Here is a 13,040-nt window from a genome sequence, read left to right on the forward strand (position 1 = left end):
CAACAGCAGCCACAGCAGCAGCAGCAGCCACAGCAGCAGCAGTAGTCACAGCAGCAGCAGCCACAGCAGCAGTAGGGAGTGTCATCACAGTCAGCGCGGTGCTAGCAGCAGCAACAGGAGCAGCTGCGGCACTGAGAGAGAAAGTCAGGCAGCGCTCGTCCATGGCTCGCAGCGGCGACCAATGACCTACCATAGCGATACTGTGACGTCATGTAGCTACGATTCATATCACATTTATATGGTGCAAGTCTGGACTTATTTGAGTCATATACGCACCATGGTTGCACCATTGTTAATTCAAGTATTACTTTTCTGTATAAAGACCATGAATTTTTCATGACCATATTCTGTGAAATTATATGTAAATACATAATCTATTATTTTCATTTCCAGACGCAACATGTCATCATTTAACATCGCTCTTTCATTCCGGCAACATCATTACACTGACTGAACATTTTTTGGACGGCCTCGCTACCGATGATCAATCATTCCAATATTTTCTTTTTGAATGATGCATATTGGAAAAAAAACTTAACAGGATTTTTTAATTATAAAGTTAAATTAAATAAAATACGAATTAAATTTTGCCCATCTATAGCCCCTCTTTTCTCTGCATTTGAAAAGAACTTATTATGTATTTGAAAAAAAGTAACGAGTACTAGTACAATTTTTAACGTTCCCAATCGCTCAATGTATATCCTAACAAAATGTCGCTTCAAATATGTTATAAATAATTTATTAAATGAGATATTGGATACTGTTTGTGTACTTTTCTGCGTGGTTTGTATACTGAATTATTCAGCCAGAGTTTAGGTAAATGACTGATATTGGACAACCTGCATTGGCCGTGCATGCTAATCCGGCAATCGGACTTGAGGTTTTCGTGGCTTACGGTCATTGCGTTTACTGAGCCTTGCATGCAGAGACCAGGTGTTTTTCCTGTGGCTAATATTCACAATTTCAATCAGTCGGCCAATGCAATGGCTACAAAATTAACGCTACAGGCTACACTGGATAAGAAAGAATTGGCTTCTAACAAAAAAGCTGCTGGATCCATCTAATTATAATTTACCACATGCATTATCGCACAGTTCGATTACTCTCGTCAATTGCTCAGAAAAAAAGATTGGACGAGCTAGTGGTGGGGAGATATAACTGGATGCGGAATTGAATGTTTTTATATATGCAAAATATTGATAATTTTTGCGGCCTTTGATGGCCTGTGATGCAGGTTTCGCTTACTTGGGAAGCAGGTTCCGCTTACTTGGGAATCATCTATAAAGCCGGATATCGGGTCTAATTCATTATTATCTTATCAAGAACACAAAATAAACATTAACGTTTTCATAAAACAAGGGTTTTACGCTCCCAGCTTGAATTTTCCTATAGTAGTACTTAAATCGCGAGACCAAAGTTTTGCTGTTATTTGCAATGAAGAATTTTTCGCTGTGGTAATGCATGTGTGACAGATATTATCCAAGTATTTCAGGTAGTAAATATATGAATTTCCCACGCAGTTCTTTTTGTGCACGAAACCTTTTCATCAAGTCGGATCCAGAGATACATCTACGATGAAATAGAAATAGATATGTTTATAATGGCAATTATTCGGCAGGTCCGCATGATAAGTATGGAAATCTGCATTAATGTTTTTCAATCTTTTAACCAGTACCAATGATGTGTGAATCCATTGCGGCGAAATGGAGCAAGCCTCTGCTAAATTTTGGGTTACGCGCGCCGCTTCCAGTTCCGGCTGGGGGGCCTCCTCAGCCACGCGTCCTTGTACGGCAGGCAGCCTTGCCGCCCACCGGAGAGCTCCGGCTGCTGAGGCGATGGATATCGAAGATGAAACACTATAGCAAATCAGGAATGAATCTATGCATGCAGCCATTCATAGTGTGCTGATGGTTTTCATTAGAGCTGCACACCACTATAACTTCAGTTTGTTCAGGATGCTAAACATGCATCTTGTGTTCTATGTACGTATATTTTATATTAAGAATTCGTTCTATTAAATTCAAAACCACTTCATTGAGCACCGCGTAATATTGCCACTGCTTACATAATGGTTCCTTTTTGTTTATACTTACATAACGGTATATCAGTTCCTTTTGGAACTGACAGATAATCGTTTTCCCTGAAATTTTGTTAATTTCAGAGAAAGCGACCGGTTAACTTAATGAAGGAACGATTCGCAGGCAGAATCGTGAAGTTCAGAATATCAATTAATATCATTGCTCAACATTGATGGTTACAGCCTAATTCAATGTAGAAAACTTGCACTGCATGGAATAGCGCTTCTTCATTATACGTAGTATTAGAGCGGAGTTAGATCATTATTCTCATAGTTCATTTGTTTAAACATTTGTTATCTCTCTGTATCAGTCTCGTGGTGACAATGAAAGGCTGTTATCTAATTCTGACATCCGGAAGGATCCTTTCAATGCACCTGAAAGTGACATGAACCGGAAGGTCGTGCCCGTAAGAAGAAGTTTTATCCTTTCACCTGGGAGGATCCTCGCCTCAGGACTGAATTCCTTCGGTGCACCCAAGAAGGTGCAACATCCTGGCTAAGAAAGTGGCGGAGGTATTAAACCCTCGACGGTGGACTCGGCCGTTCAGTTCGAAGCGAAACTTGGTCGAGTGCGTACGTAAGCGGAGCCTCCACAGGCCGCATGAGAGAGAAAGTTCTCACCCTCACGTGGCGATATTCTTGCTGCTCCTAATACAGAGATAAACGTGGGGATGTTTGTTTAGAGACACGTGCGACCCACCAATGCACTTGCCTGAAGTAATATCACGGCTATTACTCTTCCGTTGTTTTCAGAAACGGACATTGTGATCAATTGAATAGAATACTGAGTGAGCTTTGGGATACGAATTTTGATAAGGAATTGTAAGCCCCCGATTTTCATACTTTTTTTTGTGAAGCATACGAAAGTGCCCTTTGAAGTACGTCTTGAGAAGTCACCACAAAACACAAGGTAAGAGCTAATGCTAAGTGTGATTTTATGTTAAAAATCCTTCCAGCCAATAACACCTTGGATATACTTATATGATCATTCATGTGCTCAAATATGATATGTGATTTTACACGCATTCCAATTAACGAACATCGATATGAAAGCAGGCGACTCCAGTCCATTAAATAGCCACATAAATTTGAGTTATAATAACCAACTCGATAGGAGTAAATAGCGTCAAAGTTTTTTATGCGGACTTTGACATGGACGCATGAAACGCTGCAGGAAGCATAAAATAAAACTATCACTAATTGTCACATCGAAAATAAGACAGTTGAGCAAGTGCACGAAGTCTTTAGTTTTCTTTCATGTCAAGTCAGCTGCAGGCACGTAAATCTTAACTTAACTGGGGGTATGACCGTATGTAGGAGTCATGAAAAAATTTTATGCGTGAAACATTTTTTAAAAACATATTCGAACTTTTTATTTCTGACTTGATTATTTGAATTTGTGACTTCCATCTTCTTTTTCATGAAGAATCCAATTATTGATTCTGATTTATTGTAAGACAATAAACCTAATGTAATACTATAATATTTTCGACATGCTTCATAGGTGTTTGATGGTAAAAATTTAATTCTAGTTTTATCAGCTAACCCAGAAGGCAAGCATTTGCTGAAGATGAACATAAAATAGTTTTTAATTTAACAACATATGCTCATCCATGGCTTCCTGCGCACTGAATTCGAAAATGCGCGGCCAATGCTTCAACCTCGATGCGTTTAATTAAATATATATAATCTTCGTTAATTAGGGTGCGTGAAGTTATTTACTAAACTGAAAATATAATATCTGAAATATAGTATTGGAAATATCATAAAAATCGTACTGAAAATATTGTTGATTTGCAAACTGCATGCTTGGCTGGAAAAATGACGAATTCATTGCCTGTTGAGGTGAGATATACGCTTTATCCTGACCTCCGCAAAAAGACTCGCTTTCCTTATTAATGTCACAAAACAATCTTAACTAGGTTTAAATGGAATGTATCAAAGAAATAATAATACATTACTCAAATTTCTAGGAACAGCGATTTGTTTATTTCCATTATTGAACGAAATTCCGTAGAATTTCTCGTTATTTCGCACAGGCGTCAACACGTTACTTTTTCAAACTGCAAAAATGTTTCATAAAACTCTCCTATTGTAGAAAGTTTCATTTGTGCTGTAGAGAACTTTAACGTTTGCCTGTACGCGTGGGTTCAAGTTCCTGTTAGGAGCCAAGGAGTTCATCGTCATCAGAAGTCTGTTGTCGTGTAGAAAGTCGGTCGGACGAACGCTGCGTTCCGCTCGTCATATCAATTGGTGGTGCTCAGCTGCTCCAGTGAAACGAATGCTTCGACAGGCCTTTTGATAGCCACATTTCACTATACGCTCAGTATATTTGAAATTCAGTTTTCAACATTGTGATCGTAAAATCAGGACTTGTAACGTAATAACAAAATTTTAGCAGGTCGAAAAATGTCATTTGCAAAAACTGAATTTTGATTTAGAATTTGTAAAAAGTTTGAAAATCGAAAAAAATAAATTAGTTCAATAACATATAAATAAGGATGCATGCATCAATTCTGTGATCGCACAGAAACTATATATGCATCCTTCGTTACAATAATAATATGATTTGCAATGAATAATCACATCGAGAATATTTCACTTTTGGTGAAATAAATTATACATTTTTTACTTTTAATGGCGAAACTTGAATGCCGCTTAAGTTGCCGTGGCACATGTGTCACCGGCCTTCCGTATAAACGATTTACATACCTATCCGATATCGAAACTATCGCACTTATTATGAGAAAATCAAACCCAATAAACCATAGGGCTGACTTGTCTTGTGCTGTTCTTATTGAAGAGAGGCGAGTTGAGTGCAGTATCTGCCGAGTGTCGTTGACGGCGGTATTGTACATATTTCATATGAAAAACTAGCAGGTCAAAAAATAGTTCCCGGTTAAAGGAATACAATAGCCCTTTTCTTAATATTATCGTTTAAATGTTTATTTTGGAAGCTTAATTGCACTCTAAATTAATATAGAGGTTCTTTACACCGGCTGTATGCTTTCTTTATTTGTCTGAATTTAATTTTGAATTTTACCTAGGAGTCATCCTTGTTTTCTTTACACAATAAAATTAATTAATATCGAAAAAAATTTTCCAGGAATCTTCCAGTTTTTTCTCGGTAATTCAGGTCGAGAAGATCGCTAATAAAAACTTGTTCATGTCTGAAGGCCTCGAAACCTCAAAAATTGTCAACAAAAACTCGATGTGTTTGGTTTGTTGGTCAGGACCTCCAACATGAGATTCTTTATTCAAATGCTTCCGGGATGCTTGGCAGGCATACTGATTAGTTTTTCTACTACCAACCAATTGTGCAAAATTGCGCAATTTTCCAAGCATTTAGGTTATATTAAGGCTTCCAGTTGCGTCGTGCTGCATAAAATTTATTTCGAGGTCTCATCATGCACAATGCTTTAGTCTTATTTATTTTAATCGATTTAAAATGCACGATTCTGCTGCAAAGCCGCCGCAAACCTTGAGCAGTGTTTTTACTACGTTATGCTAGAAATTATGTGTGAACATGATTAATCGTCAGCATCAAAATAATCAGGATCATCAATGCCAAAATATTACACTTCAATCTTATGTTCAAATGTCAATTGCAAGTTGCATCAGTCATGTACACTGCAGACACAGACGCCACACACACTCAGGTTTACTTCACCACTCTATAGGTTGTTAGCGCCGTGGGTTAGTTGTGATATGCGTACAAATTGACAGCACTAGGAGAAAATGGCCAATTGGCGGTAATTGATGAGTGTTCTACTAACGCTTAGATGACGACAAGAAGAAACTTTCTTTTGCCGCCGAGAAGAGGGAGGAAATATTTCAGGCTACTCGTGCAAAGGAATATACGACGAGGGAGACTAAGTTACGGTTTTGAAATCAATCTAATTCAATGTAGCAACAAGGTAATTTATGGAGTGCGTTTTCTTTTAAAGTCTTATTGTAGATAAGTTTCCACCTGGATCTCATACTGCAAACTAAGCATTGCTGGAAAATACTGATTACCGGCAATTAAATTCGTCTGTATTATTTTAGCAGAATGTACTTTTTTGGATCAATAATTGTATAATCTAAATTTAAATCACTGTTAAAAGCAAAATTTCTAGTCAATATTAAAGTCGTTCAGTAAAACTTTGCTATTAAGTTTGCTCAAAATAATTCAACATCAATATAGGTGCTCATGATTTTATTTGAAACTTTCCCGACAGGAGACGAGTATCTTCTTTTAATTCTCACCAGCAGGAAATAGATCACATGGACGCATTAGTTTTAATGAGGCCACCAACGCAACTAGAAAAAATGTCGTAAGAAAGGCGCTGCTAAGAAATGTCCGACTCCCCGACAGGAGAAACGCTCTCTATAGCCGGTAAGAACTGCTGCTGCTCATGTTGTGCTAGTGTTGTGTCTCGCTGGAGGTTTCAACAGCTATTTGTTGTAAAATATGGTGTTATTTTGTTCTAATAGTTGGTGCTCGCATTGATAGTTGAGTGGCGATAGTTTCTATGGATCTGTATTTGCGACCCCTGCTGCTGTTGCTGTTGATTCTCCCTGTAAGCAAACATTTTTAATATGAGAAATAAATATCATATGACGCTTAAATAATCATCTTATAATGATCAAAAACGATAAAAAAACATAATAATATATTGTGTGAAATTTTATGTTCACGGAAAAACTTTGATTGACAAAATAGATATATTTATTATATCTGTGTAATTTCACACGTATTCTGTCATGATATATAATAAGATACTAGGCCTAAGATAATAACGCAAGAAAAGATATTCACGAGAAACATGCAGTTTCTACAATGTTTATCAACAGTTCCCTCAGTAAGACCGCATTAGTGTAAACCGTTTATTAAGGTTTACCAGTAAGTAAGTGGCTTACCAGTAACATGCTACAAGTAAGTGGCTTACTGGTAACATTCTCCCGTCATGTTCATTTTCCACAAGGTCCCCGGTTGTAGAACAAAACTTTTCCATGTCAATAGGAGTCGCAAGGCTTACTTTTCTTTTATTTGGAGCAGCCGCAACTTTCCCTACAGAGGGCAGGGTTCACGCAAGGCTGCATGCCTGTCACGAACCCCATCTTTTGTGCCCGTAATTTCAGGGCGACCTGCCCGGCATTATAGCTCCGCCATCCTGGCCCTGTCTATGAACGCCATCAACACTATTATCATTTGGTCTAGGAATCTGATGTCGTCGATATCCTCGTTTCTCTTCATTTCAAGATGATTGTGACAGGTTATTTGGGCATTTATAGTGATACATTTTCATCTTGTTGTGTTACCTGTGCAATTTAAAAATAGTCGCGTAAAATTTTGACGCAGCACATAAAACTTGTATGTGTTTCAAATACGATTTCTCAAACTTCCTTTTATCTGATTATGAAATTTGAGCTGAAATAGGTCTAATAACTTTACCCCATTTTTATGCACCGAATGAAAGCGACGCTTACTGAGGGCCGCTACGAGTTCGGTCGCTCACTTGGATACTTTTAACAAGCGTACTATAAGTCATGATTTGGTGCACGTGTTTGTTTATTTTCATAAAAAAAGCAATGGATATTCCCACTCTCATTTTTTATGGATTAAAAAGCCGTTATTCCAATAGGAAAGTGCTTATATGGCCACTGCATCAATTCAAAGAGGAGTGCATTACGTCACAGGTAAATTTTCTTGAAAATTTTAGCAGTCGTTTTCTGCTCGTCTTGTATTTTTTGCAAGAATTACTAATTCAATAATGGTCTCTTTTAGTCGATAATTTGATGGCCAAACGATTCAAAGATACATATATGTGGCTTAATGCGCCGCTGTCGTATGAACGTCGGATGATAAAGCTATATATACTTGAACATTTAAACTCATCACCTTGCAATGAACGTAGAATCTGATTCATTCTGCGTATAACGTACGACTGTTTAGTGGTATGAAACCCAAAGTGGGAGTATGAAATTGTGAACTGTTTTCTTTTGGAAAATTCATAATGAATACGTGAAATTGATTTTACTCACCCTAAAAGTTAACTTATCATTCATGCGCTTGCAGGATTATAAATTAAGAATCCATCTTCTCATATTCATGTGTATATATTTCATTCTTTTTCAACATTTCATTATTTTTTCTATCATCGTCGTCGTTCTATTCATCTCTGCGGGGGAGAGTTTCTAAAACTTGCTGGAGCGCTCGGCTTTCAAGCTCTCAACACAAGCCCGCAGTCTGACCGCGCGCCCTTGTCGCCTCCGCTCCTTCGGCCTTTGCCCTGCGCGCCACAACTTTCTCTTGCCCAGCAACCGCCGGGCATGTTAGCTCCCCCGCGTCTTGGCAGTACCGGTAAATGCGTTTCGTTTCGTACATCAAATTTTGGGCAGTTGGTTTCGTTTGAGTTTAGTCTCACCAAGACTTGCAGTGGTAGAGAGTTGATGAAGTTGAGGATCAACTGGTGCACGCTGAGTAAGTGCTATTTAAGGAGCGTGAAATCTTCAGCTGGAGAACCTTTCTTGACTCGCGACTTTAGCCCGGGTGAAGCGGGAAAATAATTCGAAACTCTTACACTAACCGAGAGCTTGTAGCCTAATTATTGAAGATATATCCTGTTTCTGATCAGATTATAGACTATATATTCTAGGAGTTTGGATTCTACGTGAACACTTGGTATAATGATTATATAAATACGTATCATACTTTTTGCGTGTTACAATGTTAATTGAGGTGTATTTTTTCTACATTACTCTCTTATAATTCCATCATATATCTCTGCAATTTCTGATGCACCATGTTCATCCATCACGCACGCTCCACGTCCATTCATTAATATGCCATGTTCCTACGTCCGCATGTTCTTTGTCGAAGCTGGAGAAATGCTCAACAAATATTAGTTTGTTTAGACTCCATCAATCCCGACACTCAAAATTCGTCGACCATGATGCCAAGAAATAATTTAAAATTATTTTTATTTTTATACAAAGATTGGGAGTAAATCACTACTTTTATCTTAATGTATCTAGCTCTACCTCAACTTTAATGGCTTTATTTACAATTTTCTCCATTCCACGCGTTTGCCGCATCGAAATCCCGCACTAAGTTTGATCGATGAGAAAGTCTGTGGCTGAAATAGCGATGCAGTGGCCGCCCTCAGCCTGCAAGTAAGCTAAAGCTTTACTCGCACTTGCTAAGTTGTTTTTCGTTCGCCGGCTTGTGGAAGCAGTTCCGCATTGTCGGCTGAGCCACTGACCCATATATGCGGATGCCGCGGTATCTATATACGTAGAGGCCGGCTGCAGCCATACTGCGACCAGTGTTTGTACGACGCCACCACCTTAACTCGAAAATCTTCACTAATTTAATAAATAACACGCAACTCAAACCGCATTACTGAATAACATCAAACTCGTCTATATAAAAATGTGTACTCGTTAATTTTACCGGAACTTCTAATTGTGATAAGAAGTACAAGTGTTTCAGATAGAATCTACAGATGTTTTATTATAATTATCGCATGTGTGGATGTGTGGATTGGTAATGAAAAAAAAATGAATGCCAATCGTAGTCGTTATTCCGCAGCTAGAAAACAAAGTTTGTCTATGAAGACTAATTCATAAGCGAATAATTGCAATTTTATATATTTTCTTCAACCCCATTGCTTGTTGAAGCGGTATGATGATCGGACCTGAGTTGTCGCAAAGAATTTCGATGAAAGATGAATGATACAATTAAATAAGGTACTACTGTATATACTATACTCTACTATATACGGTTTTACTATATAAAAAAATACATTCCTACGTTCATTTAGGTTCGCTTCTGCTACTTTTTTATCTCTCTTGTTTTTTGGACAGATCCATGCTTCATGTGCACCATTGTTTTTGATCAACATTAACTTTTTTTCCAGTTTAAAATTCTTCAACAAGGTAATTTTTGTTTAAACTATGTTAAAAAAAAAACTTTTCATAATTACAATGAATTTTATTCAATAAATTTTCCCTACATATATTGGTAACGTACATTTATAACCGCAAACGCACGTATTGAAACGCCTTAGCCCCCATTAAACGGGATATATTTTTTTATTTACAAATCATTCGTTGATATACTTCACATGAAAAAATCCAGCACTACAGGATCTCGGGGATACTCTCTCATTTGCCATGAACCTTTGCACAGTATCAATGCCGTAACTGTTCACATAATTCTCATTAGCAACGCACGTTTGTGCAGTATATCGATGCTGCAGCCATTCCTATAATTTTCATCACTAGTCATGAATGTTTACACATTATCTAAATTATATCTTCTCCCATTATTATCATCGTTATCCATGAACGCTTGCACAATATCAATGCTAAAGCTGTTTGCTGAGCCCGCATAGCAGGGGCCATTACTCGCAACTGACACACATACCGCGGCAGCCTAAGCCGCGTCGGAAGTTGTAGCGTAGCACCAACGAGCCTAGCAATTTGTTCGCTCATGCTAAACTGCGGTTGTCGTGTAACGTTTTCATGTAATGTGCGTGCTCATTCGTGAGGAAATTTGCAATTGTTGTACAGCCCATTGTTGGCGTGTACTCAAAGATTTGAGGATATTGGTTTGTTTTTATGTAGTTTTACGAATGGAATACCACGTTCTTTCACTGGGGCTTCACTGGGCAATTTTTTATTGGACCAAATACTTAATTGCGTAAAATATGTAATGACCTCACTGAGTGTCAACTTTAACTTCTTCTGATGCATAATTAACGATGCCACCATCTATTTTGAACATGCCTCGGATTTAAATATTTTTCCGCGCATCCTTTACATCAAACTTGTGGTATGCATTTTTACAGGGAACAATTTTCTGCTGATCAACTAAATTTTCAATTGATCAACTAAATTTTCGATAATTCTCAAAACTTCCTGGATTGTAAGAAGTGTCTATAATTTCTTTTGCATTACATTGGGTTGTGGAACATTCAATTTCAAGAAGATCGCACCAATTCATTTGCATTAATGAAAATATAATCCTTGACGTTTTTTCATTTTGCTTCTGATTTCATTATTACGAAATCATCATTATAATAACCTTTTCAAATTTTTCGGCAATTGGTTTTTATTATTAGATTATTCCACAATTATGAACAAATAAATTTAAAGTAATGAGCTTTGGGTTGCTGTGGTAAGTAAAACTCAAATAACAATGGTTAAAACTCACCCTGTAATGCAATTTACCAAACTCTATGTGCGAAATTCGTCTATAACTGCTTCGTAATACTCAAATTCTAATTTATTTTCATTACATTGCTAAAATATCTGAAAAAATCGACGTAAACCAACGTTCAACGCTAACGTTTCCAATGCCAGCAACTTTCCAATTGCGGACCCGGATTTTGAGTGTTCAAAAACTTGGGCAGCATGACGCCGCGGAGTCACTAAGTAGACCCTCAAGCTTACCTACCGGACTTATAGTCTTGCACTTTCTCGCCCAAAACTGGGGCTCTGCGCCTTCATGCTTTTTGCCAACAGCAAATTTTCTGGGTTACTTCATATTGTTAGTGCCATGTTCTATGTGCGAAATTGCAACATTATTTATGCACATAATTTAGAAGTCTTATTGATCGTGACTGAAGTTTGGTAAATGAATGACTTGATATTTTGGCGTGCACTTCCCTATATTGAATGAGGTTTTCCGTGAGCGAGAACTTGGTATCGATGCAATGTTAGATGTAAAAAATTAGATCAGTACTCACTGCAGTGAGTGACAGAGAGTACATTTTCTCGTCCGTCCGTCCGTCCGTGAAGTCATGGACGGAAGGACATGACGAGCATAATAGCGCCTTTTCAGCGCATTTTCTCATTTATGAAAAAAAGGCGCTATTGTGCTCGGCGCTCGCCATGTCCGTCCGTCCGTCTGTCTGTCTGTCTGTCTGTCCGTCCGTGATTTCAAGTTTTTGTCGACGAGAAAATGCGCTCTCTGTCACTTACTGCAGTGAGTACTGAGTTATATTTTTATCCATAAATGAGAAAATGCGCTAAAAAGAACAGCATTCCTTCGCCTCTCATTGTTACTTGTCTTTTTTTATTTAAATCACGCCCATTAACCCGTCGTTATAAATTTGAATCTGTTTCTGCTTTTAAACAACATTCGAATCAACGTTCCGAAGGTTGTAAGGTAGAATTTACTTAAAATTAAACAGCAATATTTGATCGCAATACAATTTTTTTCGCACGCTCTCTAGTCCTACTACCTCAGTACACCTACATAAATGGCCGCACCATCAAAGCTAATACTATCGAATTCAAAACATATTCAGGTTTATTATTAAATGTGCAGTGAAGTGTGTAGATATGTTAATTATCTGTCATGCTCCGCGATCAGATCACGAGTTTTCAAGATGCGGCCATACACCTCGGTCAAAATCTTGTAAGATGAGGTCTGTCAAGTCTCTCAAAAACTATTAAGATACGGTCTATCAAGCCCCAATGTTCAAGTGTTTGTAAGATACAGTCTGTCATGTACTTCAAAAACTACCAAGATACGGTCTATAAAATGCCCCAATGGTCAAGAGTTTGTAAGATGCGGTCTCTCATGTCCCTCAAAAACTACTCAGATACGCTCTATCAGGCCTCAATGGTCATGAGTTTGTAAGATGCGGTCTCTCGTGCCCCATAGGCAAGATCTAGTTGAATGTCAAATAGAAAATTGAGTCGAAATTAGTCCGTTGGCATCGCAGGACGATATGGATGCCACGACCTGATGAGGTGGGTCTGCCACTGCCAAGATCGCGTTCAGAGAGCGTGTCGGCGAAGCGCTGTACATAGATTAGCGAACAGCAATTTTACCAGGCGACAGCCTCTAGAAGGGAAAGTCGCGTAGACAATGTAATAAAAACAAGGGACCGATCTACATTATAATCGTCAGCAACACTGGGACTTGAGTCCATTGTAGGTGCCAAAGCTCCATAGGTGCCAGAGG

At 38.2% G+C, this 13,040-nt stretch overlaps 1 protein-coding gene across 1 annotated transcript in view; it reads left to right on the forward strand.

Annotated features, from left to right (window-relative positions):
* Window positions 1–2,633: 2,633 nt before the first annotated feature.
* Window positions 2,634–13,040, forward strand: part of LOC108682433 — a 37,116-nt gene continuing 26,709 nt past the window's right edge. Inside the window, exon 1 of the mRNA XM_018171592.2 lies at window positions 2,634–2,987. The gene's annotated coding sequence lies outside the window, so the exon portion shown is untranslated. The remainder of the gene's footprint in view (window positions 2,988–13,040) is intronic.

This window comes from Hyalella azteca, unplaced genomic scaffold (genome assembly GCF_000764305.2).
Source record: "Hyalella azteca isolate HAZT.00-mixed unplaced genomic scaffold, Hazt_2.0.2 contig8353, whole genome shotgun sequence".
Taxonomy (NCBI): domain Eukaryota; kingdom Metazoa; phylum Arthropoda; class Malacostraca; order Amphipoda; family Hyalellidae; genus Hyalella; species Hyalella azteca.